Below are 14,783 nucleotides of genomic sequence, written 5' to 3'. Positions count from 1 at the left end.
CCCAGGAAGAGAGTTGGACAGCAGCCAGGTTGGAGGGCTCTGGGAGAAATGTCAGCAGTGGAAAAGGTAGAGGAGAGGGACCATCTGATGGGAGAAGTTTACAGTTCTAACTGTAACTGTGATTGGAGTTGGGAGGGACACTGGTGATAGGCATTTAGAAAACCAAGTGAAGGAAAAACTTGAGATAATTGCAAACTCCATGGGTGCGGGGAGTGGGGCTAGGAGTGTAAACGCAAGCAAATATTATCCTATCACATGTGGTGCAGTTGAGAACAATGTTTCAACTATTTTAAACAATATTTGCCATAGCTATAACATAAATACCGACCTCTAACTTAATCAAAAAAGGCAATATCACTAACTGGAGAAGGGGGGAGGGAAATTGTGTTTACAGATGAAGAGGGCACGATAAGTAAATCCAAGTCCTTATTTCAATGGCCATAATCTCAATAGGAAATGAATAAATGGTACTAGATGAAAACATAAATAAATAATTAAAAAGTCAGAAAAGCCATTTAGGTATGTTTTGGGGAAATATGGAGATAAAGACCAGAAGGAACAACTGAAGGAATTGAACTGCAAGGCTGAGAAGCAAAGTGAGAGACGAAGTTACAACTACCGTCGTTCATTTTAAGTCTGTAGTACTATTTGAATTTTTAATCTATAAACATATGTGTCTTTGATAAAAAAAATCATTTTTAAAGAAGCAAAGAAAGAGGTGCGGTATAATGTTAACAGTGTTTGAGTGATTTTTAAAATCTCAGTATTTCTCAAAATGTTTTTAAAATGCCCACCTTTATATTTCATTCGGGAGAAAATTAAATTCAGATTTTGAAGAACTAAAAAGAACATCAGCCTTACACAGGAAGAGAAATCGGAAAGTCTAGCCTGGAGAGAATTTGTGGAAGGGGGAAGGAAATTGCTCTGCTGACGGATGGGGTGCCTGTGGCAAAGCCTCGGCTTGTGCATCTCACTCAGGTGTCTGACCCTCGTCCAGAAGAACCCCCTTTCCTTCTCCCAGATCACCTTAGCATCCGGGTCCCCCAAATGACAGGGCCCAGGTGCTCTCTGCCCCACCCCCTCACTGCATCCCAGGGCCGAACCGGTGGGTAGCGTGTGTGTGCGTGTGTGTGTGTGTGTGTGTGTGTGTGTGTGTGTGTCTGTGCATGTGTGTTTCCTTTCTCTCTGGCATTTTGCTGTCAACAACAGTCATAGCACACATTGCATCTGTGTGGTTCTCCTTTGCAATACTCAGCACGGGGCACCAGCAATTGGTTACTAAACACATTTCATGAACATTCAGAGGAAAAGGTAGTAAAGGTGCATGATTAAGCACGTGGGCCCTGGACTCTTTTAGACCTGATTCAAATCCTAGTTCTACACCTACAAATTCCTAGCTGTGGGACCCCAGGCAAGTTGCTGGGTTCTCTCATCTATAAAACTAGGAGAGTAAAAAACCTACGTCGCCAGGTTGTAGCGAGGATTAACTGAGATAATGCAGAGTGCCTCGCATGTCTTAAGTGCCCAATAAATGCCAGCTGCTTTTATCATCCACACTTGATTGGAGTATGCCATACAGGGAAGCCGCCACAATCAGCCAGTCCTGGCACCACACCGTTGACACACTCAATCCCCTTTTTCCAAACTAATAGTTGTTTGGATTTTCAATAGTGTAAAGCATAGTTAAAGCTGCTAAAAGGGTTACAACAAAAAACAATGTGTCCCCGTTCCCCGACTCTCACCTCCCAATTCCCATCCCTAACAGCAAACACTTTCACTGCTTTTAGTTTTTCTTCTCGTATTTGTGTCCATATTTCTAAACAATGCGCATACACTGCTATTCTTTGACATGTCCATTCAAACATTGTGGCAAAGGAAGAGTGAACTCTCTTATACCCCCACTGTCCCACCACTTCTTCCAAACGTCACAACTTTGGGTTAAATCAGTAATGAGTATTTGTACTTTAATGACTGTGTCCATATTTAATATCCAGCCATTAGTCGAGTAATACACCATGATTGTTTTTCCTTTCTTGAATGCTTTTTCTGTTTTTCCAGGAGTCAACAATTGCCTTGTTTTAGTTTTCATTTGCTTGGTGTTATTTTGGCCTTTTACCATTTTTTAGGAATGTTTCAACATATTTGGTTACACGTATGTTTAGACTACTTTCTAAATGTGTAAGCTGATCAGCGATTCCTTTTGTTTCTTCTCCTGGTGCCCCCCTCCACCTCCTGGAGCATCTGCCCCCATCGCCCTGGGCATCTTCTCTGGGAACCCTGCCGGCTGTGGTCCGTATCAGCATCTCCCTTTCCTAAATCCCAGTTCTTCCACTTTCTTGATTTATGTCCTTGTTCTAGAGAAGTGCACCTGCCACTGCTCCCTGAAATTGAGGGCAAAGGAGGTAAAATTTTGGAGTACTCATTTCTTAATGATATTTTAATTTCTCCCTAACATCACATTTTTGGTTGAGCTGGATATAGGATTTTAGGGTGAAAATCATGAGAAATCTTTAGGTGCCGTTTCTTTTCGTTTAGAATCCAAGATTGCTATACAGAAATCTGAGGCCATTCTGAGTCCAAGCCCTTTGTATGTCATCCATTTTTCCCTCTAAAAGTCTTTAGGATCTTCTTTTTGTCTCTGCTTTTCTAAAATTTCACAGGAATGGATCTCCATGTGGATTTTTAAATATCCATTTTTATGGGTACATGATGGATACTTCAATCTGGAGATGTGTAGCCTTTTCTTCTGGAAGCTATTCTTATATTTCTCCCTTCCTTTTCTCTGATCTTCTAGAACTTGTTTTGTTCAGACACAGACCATCCTGGGTTGACTCTCTGTTGTTGTGTTTTCCTTACTCCAAAATTTCATTGTTTCAACTTTATCTTCCAACCTTCTGTTTTTATTTCTAATTTGGTTTTTCTGTATTTTTTAATTTCCAGGGGCCCTTTCCTCTTCTCTGATTAACCTGTTTCCCTGACAACCTGTACTTCTTTTAGGGATATGATATCTTCCTTTATGTCTCTAAAAGATAATAACCATATAAAGGTTTTTATTTTTTTTTTAGGTTATTTTCTTCTCCCTGCCATTTCTCTGTTCTTCATACAACCCAGTTCCTTTTTGCTCTTTACTTATTTTATTCTCTCTTTCATGTTGGAAATGTCATCAAAAGTAATCCTGTTTTGTTCTGTTCCACTGACAAGTATTTGTGTGTGTGCGTGTGTGTGTGTGTGTGTGTGTGTGTGTGTGTGTGTCAATACTACCCTGCCTTAGTTAACCTTTTTCTGTCGTAAGTCTTAAAATCGGGGAGATTGCAATATTAGTGGTCAGTAAGAGGGGAGGGGTAAGAGGTATGGGACGTATGGATTTTTCTTTTTTCTTTTTATTTCTTTTTCTGGAGTGAGCAAATGTTCTAAAAAATGACATGGTGATGAAACAACTATGTGATGATACCATGAACCACACTGACTGCATAGTTTGGATGGATTGTATGGTATTCAGGGATATCTCAACAAAATGACATTTAAAATTAACAAAAAGGAATCCTTGTCTTTTCATACTTAGCAGTGATGTCCTATAAAACTGGTTAGAACTCTGGGTTCATGGTAAGGGCCTGGCAAGTGGGTGTCCCTAGAAACCAATCAGGTGGCGAGCTGCCTTTTCACTGGGGAGTTCTCAAAAATAAAGATCTGGGCCAGTTTTATCCTGGCCAAGTCGTTTTCCCCAGCACAGTTTCCTGCCTGGGGCAGGATGTAGGGGCCAGCATCCCAGGCAGAGGCAGGGTCTCACTTGCAGGTTTGCACTTCTTCCTTGCTTTCAGGTTGGTATCTCTTCCTGCACTGGATTGCCTGGAGGTCTCCCCCACCTAGCAGAGGGGGGCAGGCAATAACATCCCCTGGTTGTTTGTCATGGAAAAAAAAAAAGACCTTAGCATACAAATTCTCAATATTCTGACTTTCAACAAATCTGTCTGTCTACTGTTACTTACTGTAGTACGTGGTCTCTCCAGGCTTCTCAGTTCTGCACAACAATGCAGCCTGTTTCTCGCTGATGCAACCCAAGCCCCCTGCAGTCACTTAGGCTATTACTTTTCCACTCTGGTAAGACCTCTTTTCCATGAATCTTCCATATTCAGAAAATTTCTTGAAATCTCTTCTCCATTTATGTCTCCTCTCCCCTGTTTCTCTTGGTCCTTGTGTTTCTATTTTTGTTTTAAAGTTGAGGTACAATTTATATAACATATCATTCATCATTTTAACCATTTAAAAGTGTCTTATTCAGTTGTGCAACAATGGTGTGCAACCATCATGTCTGACTAGTTCCAAATTCTGCTCATCACTCCAGAAGGAAATCCCATATCCATTGAGCAGTTGCTCCCCATTCCCTAGCCCCCCCTCAGCCAATCCCTGGAAATCTCTAATCTGCTTTCTGTCTGTATGGATTTGCCTATTCTAGATTTTTCACATGAATGGAATCATACCATATATGAACTCTTGGGTCTGGCTTCATACCCTTAGCATAAGGTTTTTGAGTCTTATTCATGTTGTAAACATATATCAGTACTTTGTTCTATTTACAGCTGAATAAAGTTCTACTATGGATATGCCACATTTTGTTTACCCATTCGTCAGTTGATGGATGTGCTTCTACTCTTTTATTCCTTTACTATCAGGAAGGTGGAGTGGCATTGGGAAGGGGAGGTAATAATTGTGGGTGGTCAATCTGCTAAGTTTAGCTAGAGCAATGCTGTCGAGGATTGATGCAAACTGCATCTTACGAACCAGACCACAGCTTGACTTTCATTTTCACATCTGTTTTAAAATTAAGCTCCATGACCTGTCCTCGTTGCAATGACCTTAGCAAGGATGCAGTTCATACCATTATTGCCATGAGTAGGAATCTCTTCTTCTTCCTTGGCCTGAGGTCTCTCATCCAGCTAAGAAGACAACCTTCAGAAAGGTGCTTGAGAAGGCAGTCCCAAATTGTTTGGAGTACCATGACTGCTTTCCTAGTGGGTAAGTACATATCAACCCCGCAATATTTAGAATTAAGTATAGAACTGATAAAGAGTACTTTAAACCTATAGAATACTACTTTTGCCTTAAAGAATAACTCTTGTACAGTTAGTGTTTTAAGGACATATAATCTTGTAAAGATTAAACACTAAAATCAGAGCCAAATAATTCTGAGACACAGGCAATGACCCATTTGGAGAATTGGCATGAGGAGACAACTGCATTTCTTAGACGTTACTGCTCATTTTTAGAATATCCTGGGTGGATACAATGTCACCTGTAGAAGAAAAAAAATAAAAGGTTATAGGCACCATCATGTTGGTGTGGGCTGCAGAGATTGATTCCCAGGTCAAAACCTAAAAAGGAAAAGTTTAGGGAAGTTATATTGCAATCCCAATGTTAGACTCTTAAATTTCTTAAAAATGTAAAATCTGAACTGCTCCAGGAGAGGGTGGGACATGCTTTCCAAAAGTCCAGCCCTCAGGGGTCAAGGGAAAACACTAGCCCTTAGAAGAAGAGTTTAAGGAAAATTCTTATTTTAATCTGACTTCTCATTTACCACCTGGATAAGCATGCCTAACCCTCCTTTGCCCTGATCATAGAAAAGAGAAAGTCTTGGGGGTCACCCCTCCAATGGGGATTGAGGTCTTTCCAGGAAGCCTCTAAAATCATGTGGGGAGCAGAGGTAGCAGAGCTGGCACATTTCCTGGCCAAGTGCATTGCAAGCTCCTCTGCCTGACCAGGTTCAGAGATTAGCCCCAGGTCTGCACAGCCCCTGAGTGTTCTCCCTATAACAACCACTCTCTTTCACAACAGGAAAGGCAATGGCTTCATCTTGCATAAGGACTCAGAGAACCCCACACTCTAGGCTTCTAGCTCTTTGCCCCTAGTCCTCAGGGGCTGAGAGGCAGGTTCTTCGGTATAAGCAGCAAATGGCTCCTACCAGATGAATGGCCCTACAGTGGACAGAGATCCAGTCTGTCTAATGGGCCTATGTGTGAGCAAGCATATCTCCCAGGGCTCACAGAAAGACAGAGGCACAGGAGCCCAAGCAGATGGCACGACAGCAAAACAGAGCAGCAAGGCAGGGGCCAGGAAGGAAGACAAGGCAGAACAAGTTAATCAGCATTTTTGTTGGGAGGCTAAGGGAATGGAATGGCTCTTAGCAAAGGCACGCATGAGTATTGATGATGTAGTTCAGGTAGGAGCTGTAAAAAGGCCTCCACTTCATATCCATCACCCCCAGTACAGCCAACCCTGTAGTCATCACCACTGTGTCACCGTCATCACCAATACAAATAAGACTTGGATGAGTGACAATAGGCACGTCAAGCTATTCATCATCACCCCCAATGTGACCATCCTCATATCATCACCATCATTGCCATCATCAGGACCAGTAACACTTGAATAATTATCAACATGTGCATCATGCTGTAGTACTTTGTATACAGAAGAAGAAAAACTAGACCCATTCCAGTTCTCTAGGAATGCATTATTATCATTATTATTACTGGTTAAAATTTATTATATGCTTCACATGTACCAGCTACTGTGTAAAGATTAAATCTCACTATACTCTAAGACGTATTAATATCCTTTTATTAAAGGTGATAAAACAGACTGAGAGAGGTTGTTCTAGTTTGGTAGCTGCCAGAATGCAACACACCAGAGACAGATTGGCTTTGAATAAAAAGGGATTTATTTCATTAGTTCTTAAGAGGAAAGGCAACTACCTTTCCACTGAGGTTCTTTCTTACACGGGAAGGCACAGGGTGATCTTTGCTGGCCTTCTCTCCAGGCCTCTGGGTTCCAACAACTTTCCCTGGGGTGATTCCTTTCTGCATCTCCAAAGGCCGGGGCTGAGCTGTGAGTGCTGAGATGAGGTATGCTGAGCTGCTTGGGCTGTGTTACGATGCGCTCTCTCATTTAAGCACCAGCCAATTGAGTCAAACATCATTCATCACAGCAGGCACACCTCCTAGCCGACTGCAGATGTAATCAGCAACAGATGAGGTTCACGTACCATTAGCTCATGGCAACAGCAACAGAACTAGGTGCCTTCACTTGGCCAAGTTTACAACTGAATCTAACTACCACAGAGGTTAAGCAATGTGTCCAAGATCACACAGCTAAAGAGTGGTGGAACAGGGACTTGAACCCACCTGCCTAAATATTATCTAGTAATTGCCTCCCATAGCTTTCCCCAGCGGTCTCTAAATTAGGGTACATGCAAGAGGATCTACTGAGTGCATGAAATATTAGAACTGCTATGCATTTTTCTTCTCATTTCACCTTTTTTATTTCTATTTTACATGTGTTTGTAGTGTGCTTAATTTATCAACATCATAGGGCACCATTTAGAAATAATTTATATTATGGATACATACTTAATTCTCTGCTGATAGAGGTGTGCAGTCAAAAAAGCATGGACAAACCTGGCATGACCAACCCCACAGCTAGACAAATGGAAAACTATATAAATTGGACGTGAGCTTACCTGTAGGGAAATACATTCGGTGTGTATAATTCTGAAAAGTGATAATGATTGTGTTCTACAGAATCAAATCCTTGGTTTCAGCAAGTGACTAAATATTGATGTCTCCTTTTTCCCGGGCCCTCTTTGGATTTATCTAACAAATTAAGATCACCTGTATGATCCTATTACTAGTGTACCTGTATTAGAAACAATTAATATGGATTGATTATCTAATACATTTTTAAATAAAAAAAGATCTAGTTTCATCCCATTCTAAGTTCCCTTTGGAAATGGCCCTCAACTTTTCCTTATTTAAAAAGTGGACAGATTTTTTAAAGGAGTACTTGTCTTTTAGAAATGCACAGGTATAAATTATATAATGTCTGAGATTTGCTTCAAAACAATCTGGAGTCAGAGAGTGGATAGGGGTCAGAAGAAGTGGAATTGGCCAAAGGTCAATCATTGTTGAGGTTCACAGACAGATGTTTAGGGTACATTATGTTTTTCTGCCAATTTCTGATATGTTTTAAGTTCTCCATAGAATAGTCAGAAATAAAATAGTAGATGTGTAAAAAAAATCACAACCTGAATTATTTCTTATTGAGTATTGAAAACCCACATTTCAGCTGAAAAAGGAGAACATGGATCGAATGTGGATTTTATGTCCTTTTATTCCTTCATGCGATCAATTTATCTAGTAAATGCTCACCCATTGTTTGCCATTGTGTTAGAATCAGTCATACACTGGCAATACGATAAGAAGGGGAAAAAAGAGGATGTGATAAAAATCATTTCATTGGCTCTATAAGGAAAAACTCTGAGAAAAAATAAACCTCATGTATCACTGATATGAATGTCCTTTGAGATCATTTTTCAGTTTATACTATTGGTGTGGGTAAGAATGACACAATTTTTCACCCACAGGGTCGTGCATAACTGTCTCCTACTGGGGTTCAGAGGCTGAGAACTTCTGACTTGGAATATGGTTGGAATCTGAGTGTCATCTCTCAGGGGCATGAAGCTGTTTAAAGGACCCCAGACACATTCAAGGGAAGCCCAGTGAGATGCAGACTAGAGTTCCCTTAGGGACAAGGAGCACCAACAAATGGGGAACCTGCCACCATAAGAACTAAAGCATGGAGCAATTCAGCTGCATACTCATCAAATAATACACAGAAGGCAGGCAAAGGTTCGCCTTGGCCCATAGCTACTGAAAAAGCAAGAAATCACTCCCAAAGGAAACACCCACCTTTTGGCCATACCATGGCTCTAAGAATCAAGAACCATCCCTGCCAACAGGCCTCGGGGAAGAGTCCGACTGGAGCTCAGCCTCCGCATCTCCTCACTCCTGTGTTCTGAGTAAGAATTTCCACACTGAGAGCTCAATTCCAATTACAACCCAAGATAGTATCGAAATGATAGGCAAAAATAGGTCCAGCTCTCTGGCCGAGCAGCCAAGGCACACAGCGCCACGGGGGAGAAAATGGCCTGATTCAGATCTCTCACAGTGTGACGTCTCCTTGGAGTGCCCCTGAGGGCAGCCAGGGAGCTGCCATCATCAGATTGTGCTACCAGGAAGCACTGGGAAGAAGCACAGGAGTGCTCATTGTGACATTGGTTTCCTTGGAAGTGAAAGGATGGGTTCACCTCTGGATGATTTGGGGGATGGCACAAAGCTATGATGAGCAAGGCTGACATGAGAAAGCTGGAGTCTTGGGGCCAGCAGGTGGTCTGTTCAGTAGCAGTGTACAGAAGACACAAAAAAGCAGAGGGGGGAGAGGCTGAAAAGGTCCCTAGTGTCAATCTACCGCAGGGGGAAGGGCTGGGGGTGGTTTGGGGGGCTTTAGATTTTCTGTAATCTCCATCAGCGAACCTACAAAGCACCCCAAATAAATACCTAATCTAAAGAAAAAACAGTGCTTCTTCTGCACATACCGCTGTAAGGAAAACTGTGTCCTCTGTAAGAGATCACCTAAGCCTCTCCTAGACAGGAATTGTGGAAACCCCTCTACCCTTCCTACACTCCCTAGATATTCAACCTACTCTATAGGTGGTGAACATCCTTAGATCTTCAAATGCATAGCTCCCTGACGCAGTCCACCCCATCTGTGAATGGCTGCATCTAAAATTATTCCTAGTCATTTGGAAATAGAGATTATGAGCCTGAAAAATTCTCATTCCTTCTGAACCAGTGATTAATTTCTTGAACCTGCACAGAGAAAGTGCTACTTAATAGGAAACAAATTCTACAGAAAACTATGTTTTTTCATAACATTCTTGAAATAACCAAAAATTGGAAACAATGGAAGAATAATAATGAATGATACAGCCACTCAACTTAAAAATGTTCAGCCATTTAAAATGTTGCCCAAATGGAAAGCGCAGCAATGTGAAAAAATGCTTATGAAGTTAAAATACTAAGAAAAGATGGAACGTTAAATTCATTACTCGTTACGTCCATAAAAAATGGCTAGAAGGAAATTAAAAGTTAAGAGCATTTGAGTAGAAAGACTTTGTGTGTATGTGTGTGTGTGTTTTATTTCTAGTTATCTGAATTCTCTAAAATGCATTTAAGGAATATATTTAATTGATCATGGAAAAATCAATAAACCTTATTTTACAAAAAAAAAGTCAGCATAATATTAAATACAGCAGTGTCTAATGTCTTTCCGTAAGTTTTCAGAGCAATCACTTTCCTTTCTTAGGTTACATATTTTTCCTTGCCTTGTTCCCAGACCATTTTACAGAGGAGGGAATTGAGGCTCAGAGAGGGTAGGTGATCTCCCAGAATTCCATTGTGTGCTGGCAGAGGCAATTCTGACGATAATGAATATTGCGCTCTCAGATTGTTTTTTGCTGGAGGCAACAACCCACATCACCAAGATTAAACCACTTTGCCCCAGAGACAAGCTGCTCCAGACATGGAGAAAAAGTGCATCCATTAACTGGAATTCCAGCTATCCTCAACTTCCATTAATTTTCCAGCTTTCATGAGAAAGAAACAACAATTTAAAAAAAAAACACCACCAGAAACAATTATCTGGGATATAATCCAAAAAGGACAATTTCTCAATGGATCCAAAGCCAGCTGCCACTCAGCTAACTTCCCCGAGTCCTGTTTCTCAGGACAAGGGCCCTGAGGCTTTGGAACTCTGAACCATGAAGGACTCGGCAGGGGGTGGGACACCCGGGGTAGGACATCTACTTTGGAATGGTTATTTACAGCAAGGGCTCTTAGTGATTTAATTTCATGATTTTGTTCATTTTCATCAATTAGGATATTAAGTGGCCCGGAACATCTATTCCTCCCGCATTCTGGTTGTCTTGTATTTGAAAAAAGTTGGCGGAGTGTCAGAAAGATTTTTAGCAAAGAGTCTGAATGCTACAATGATGAGTTAAGATGAATTTCTCCTCGGTTGATGCTTGAGGCATCACTTTGCAGGCAGGTGGCCGTTCACTCTCATTTCCGGCTAATTTTAATTTGATCCAATGGCCAGCTCAGTGACCTCTGCACTCATAAAGAACGAAAGATGTCAAACATTTTTCATCAAGAAATATTCATGAACCCTTTGCTAAATCCACTGAAACAAAGGAAAGCAATTTGGGTATCCAGCACCCAGTAATTAAGGAACAACGCCTCATTAGTAATTGAAGGACTATGGAGCCATGAGAGTCTCAGCCAGAACTCCAGCCGAGCCCAGAGAACCAGCTTGGTCAGTAGAAGAGAAAAATAGATACCAGTGAGTCAGTCAAGGTTAGTACACACTGAAAGCTTTCAAGTTCAGAGGACATCTATGAACCAGCACAAAACTGTCTTCTGGGTTCCCAAGTTCTGCGGAAGTCACAACAATAAGACGGGACATCTCAGGAATCAGCAACTCTAGGGGCTTCATAGCAAAAGGTCAAAACAGGAAGAGGGAATGGGCTTCATCTCAAAAGTCAACTCTGATTGATGATGGCCACAGACAATGCTGCGCGGAGAGGGAGCTGAGGCTTCGATCACACTCAGCAGCAAAAATGATATCTGCTGTAAGCAGTGGGTGGCAGCAACTACGCCCAGCATTTGCCATCCCTGGCCCAAACTGGCATGAAGATGACTTTTCCAAAAAGAGGCCGCTGAGGCAACACCAGCCTTACGCCAAATTGAGAGGAAGATGAAGTTTGCTTTTAGCAAAACAAGCTTCCCCATGATATTCCCCCTCTGTCCGTCTCCAGCACCCAAATAAGTTTCTGGGTAATAACATTCTCTTACTAATATCTCAGCTCTCTCATTTTCTCCAAGGAACTAATGACAAATAGCAGTTTAAAGGATTTACTTTAACAGTAATCAAAGTGTCCATCTAAAGAACTGATAGGTGGGAATTGGGACCTCCGGTCATGGGGAGGAGGGAGGGAAGGAATTCTTCCAACTCCTGATCTCATCCATCCCTACACCAAAATCCCCGAATCTGAAAAAAAAAAAAAGAGGAAGAAATTAGCATTCCCACTGCTTAATCCACCCACCCTAATTCTAACTTCCTTCCCCTGTTACACGCACAAAGGTAAAGACTCTTTCGGGAACTCTGGAGGAACTGGGAGAACAGCCCCAGCATCCACATAAGCTGAAGTAGAAGGATCACAAAGGTCCCAGGATAGATGTGACGAGGTCCTTATTTGGGTTAATTGTCTTCCTGCAAGTAGCTATGACCACTTCAGCCAAGCACTCCTTTCTCTCACCCCTGCCCTGAGCACCTGGTGTCAATGAAGATGGGAGGAGAGACCCAACCCATGGAAGAAGAATGGACATTGTGCAACCAGACTTTAATATCAGCCTTCCAAGGGATTTTCATGTGTTTATTTTGGTTCTGTCCTACATAGAGAGATGCCCCTCAGACTCTCTCTTCCTTCTCAAAGTCTCAAAGACTGCCACTCCAAGGGGCTGGCATTTGCTCTCTGGCAGTCCTGTCAAGTTCCCAGAAGCTAATACATGGACAGGTGCATCTGGGGGTGAGAGAAGGGAGACATGGCCGAAGAGCAGGGGAAGAACAACCAAACACCACTTTCTTCCTTCCTCAAGATGGAAGCTTGGACAGAAAGCAGAAGAACTTAGAAACGACTCTCTCCCTTTCATGCTTGGGGGTAGTACTATGTCTGGCCCGAAGATGAACCTCAATGAAATTGCAATGAAAATTAGATCCAACTGGAGCACATCAAGCTCTCCAGAGAAGCACCAGCTCTGTCCTCGCTGCACATACCCACTCTATTCAGGAAACCGACCCAAGGGCACCTGACAACTCTTTTTGTTCTGTTCTGAACCAAAGGAGTTTGGAAGCTTAGCTTTGAAAACTTTCAGGTGCCTGGAACTACTTCTCTGCCCCCAAACACAACCAGGGCATTTAATAAATGATAAAAATGAATGAATGAAGAAATAGCTGACTCTGCCTCTTCAAATCAATTGAGGACAGCCCTGGGATAGATCTCTCTGCACAAAGTGGATGAAAAGCTGATCCTCGCCAGCTCTCCATGGAGGCATCTGTTATCACCGAGCTTCCATATAGTTAAATTGACCTCCCAGAGGGATTCCCTGTTACTCCGACCCTGTTCCAGGCCACCCATTGAGGACATGATACCTTTTACTAGACCAGCCAACCAGCTCTGACTTTGCCAACCTGTCTATCCCTCTTTCCTGCACCCACCTGTGAGAGTATGGCAGGTACAAGGCACAGGTGAAGAGCAAAGGGATTTAGATCAGATGCACTCTTGATTTGGATCCCTGCACAGTCATTTTTGTGTAAATAGCTCTGAGCAAGTTACTTAACCCTTCTGAGTCTCCTTTTCCAGACTGTAGTATGGGAATAGTAACACTTATCTCACTGGTATCATCTCACCTCCACTGAGATGGGCGCTCCATAAAGAGGGACTGTCAGGCTGTTCTACTCCAGGGCACTCCATTCAAAAGGCACCCTGTGTGTGTGTGGTCCCCAGAGGGCTGTGTATTACTAACTGCAGGTAGTGGTCCTACCACAAGGACAAGGGATTTGTCTGTCATGTCCCTTCAGGGCCTAGAATAGACTCATAGTAGGAACACAGTAAATATGCATTGAATGAATGAACAGGACTTGGTAAGGAATTAAATAAATAGTTTTCGAGTAAATGCTCAATCAATGGTAGATGGTATTATTGCTGACAATGCAGTTACTAGTGTAATGGGAAAAGCCCTTCTCTCCAGTATGGCTTTTATAAATCCCTGGGGTGCTGGTTGTGAGGGCATTCTCTACCAAGGCCTTCAGCTATTGACAAGAGCTTTACTCATATCCTTCTATCAGGCTGCTGGAGACTTTGCCTTTCTCTCCAGCTTGGCCTGGCCTGGCCCCTTGCTGCTTCAACCCAGCTTTGACCCCACACTAACCCCAGGGCTGCTGCCATCTGGCTGGTGTGGGGGCGGCTTTCTCATCTTCGTGTAAAAGTCAGGACTTTCCTCTTCTCTCCCTATTCTTGGCTCCCTCATTTGGCACTAGGGCACCTATTCAGTGGCCCAGTTATACTCAAAGGCCACAGCTTCTTCTTGGAAATAGCACAGACCTGAAAACAAGGAGCCCAAACACCTCTGCCAGCAGGGACGTTGCACAATGACCACACCGTGTTCCAAGTGAAAGGAACCCAGTTTCAGATAGAAGAGTAAGAACTCCTCCCCACACTCAGGGAGGCTAGGTGGATTTTTAAGCCACTTCTCATGTGAAGGAACATACTTGGTCTTAAAAATCAGACAACCCTAGCTTCAGCCTGGAGAGGCCTCTCCCTAGCCTCTACGACCACACCCAAAGGACAACCCCCTACATGGGGGACAGTAGGTGGCTGCAACCTTTGTATAATGCCAGCAATCTCAGGAAGTAGCCCACCTCAGAAATATGACCTCTCTGAATGCCTGGGATTCCACTATTAGTGATTCACTCCTTTGGCTTCAGCACCACCCACTCCCTGGCTGACTTCGAAAACACAAATTCTCCTGGGAGGGGAAGCACAATTCCTACTGCTCTCAGTGGATAAATTCATTAGACATTTTCTTTCCTCCTGAAAGGAGAAATATCTGGGTGCTTGGCCCATAGGGTGGAGTGGGTCTCACAAGAATCAGAAAGGAAGGGAGGCTTCGAAGTCCAACTTTGTTGGCGTCATCAGGTCTCCTAGAGCCAGGTCTGCCTACACCCTCCAGAGACAATTGACTCTGGAGTTGTTTATTTTCATGAGTTAATCAACAAAGGATTAGAGGAGGGAACATTCACAAAAGGCCTACCTCAGTACCCCATATGTAATC

General features: G+C 42.7%; 1 long non-coding RNA gene across 1 annotated transcript in view; it reads right to left on the bottom strand.

Moving 5' to 3' along the window:
* Positions 1–5,132: 5,132 nt before the first annotated feature.
* Positions 5,133–14,783, bottom strand: part of LOC143643737 (uncharacterized) — a 34,739-nt gene continuing 25,088 nt past the window's right edge. The window contains exon 3 of the long non-coding RNA XR_013156360.1: positions 5,133–5,290. This is a non-coding gene — a long non-coding RNA (uncharacterized LOC143643737). The remainder of the gene's footprint in view (positions 5,291–14,783) is intronic.

The sequence above is a fragment of the Tamandua tetradactyla genome, chromosome 8 (assembly GCF_023851605.1).
Source record: "Tamandua tetradactyla isolate mTamTet1 chromosome 8, mTamTet1.pri, whole genome shotgun sequence".
Taxonomy (NCBI): domain Eukaryota; kingdom Metazoa; phylum Chordata; class Mammalia; order Pilosa; family Myrmecophagidae; genus Tamandua; species Tamandua tetradactyla.
This window is presented reverse-complemented; position numbering and strand designations above follow the sequence as displayed.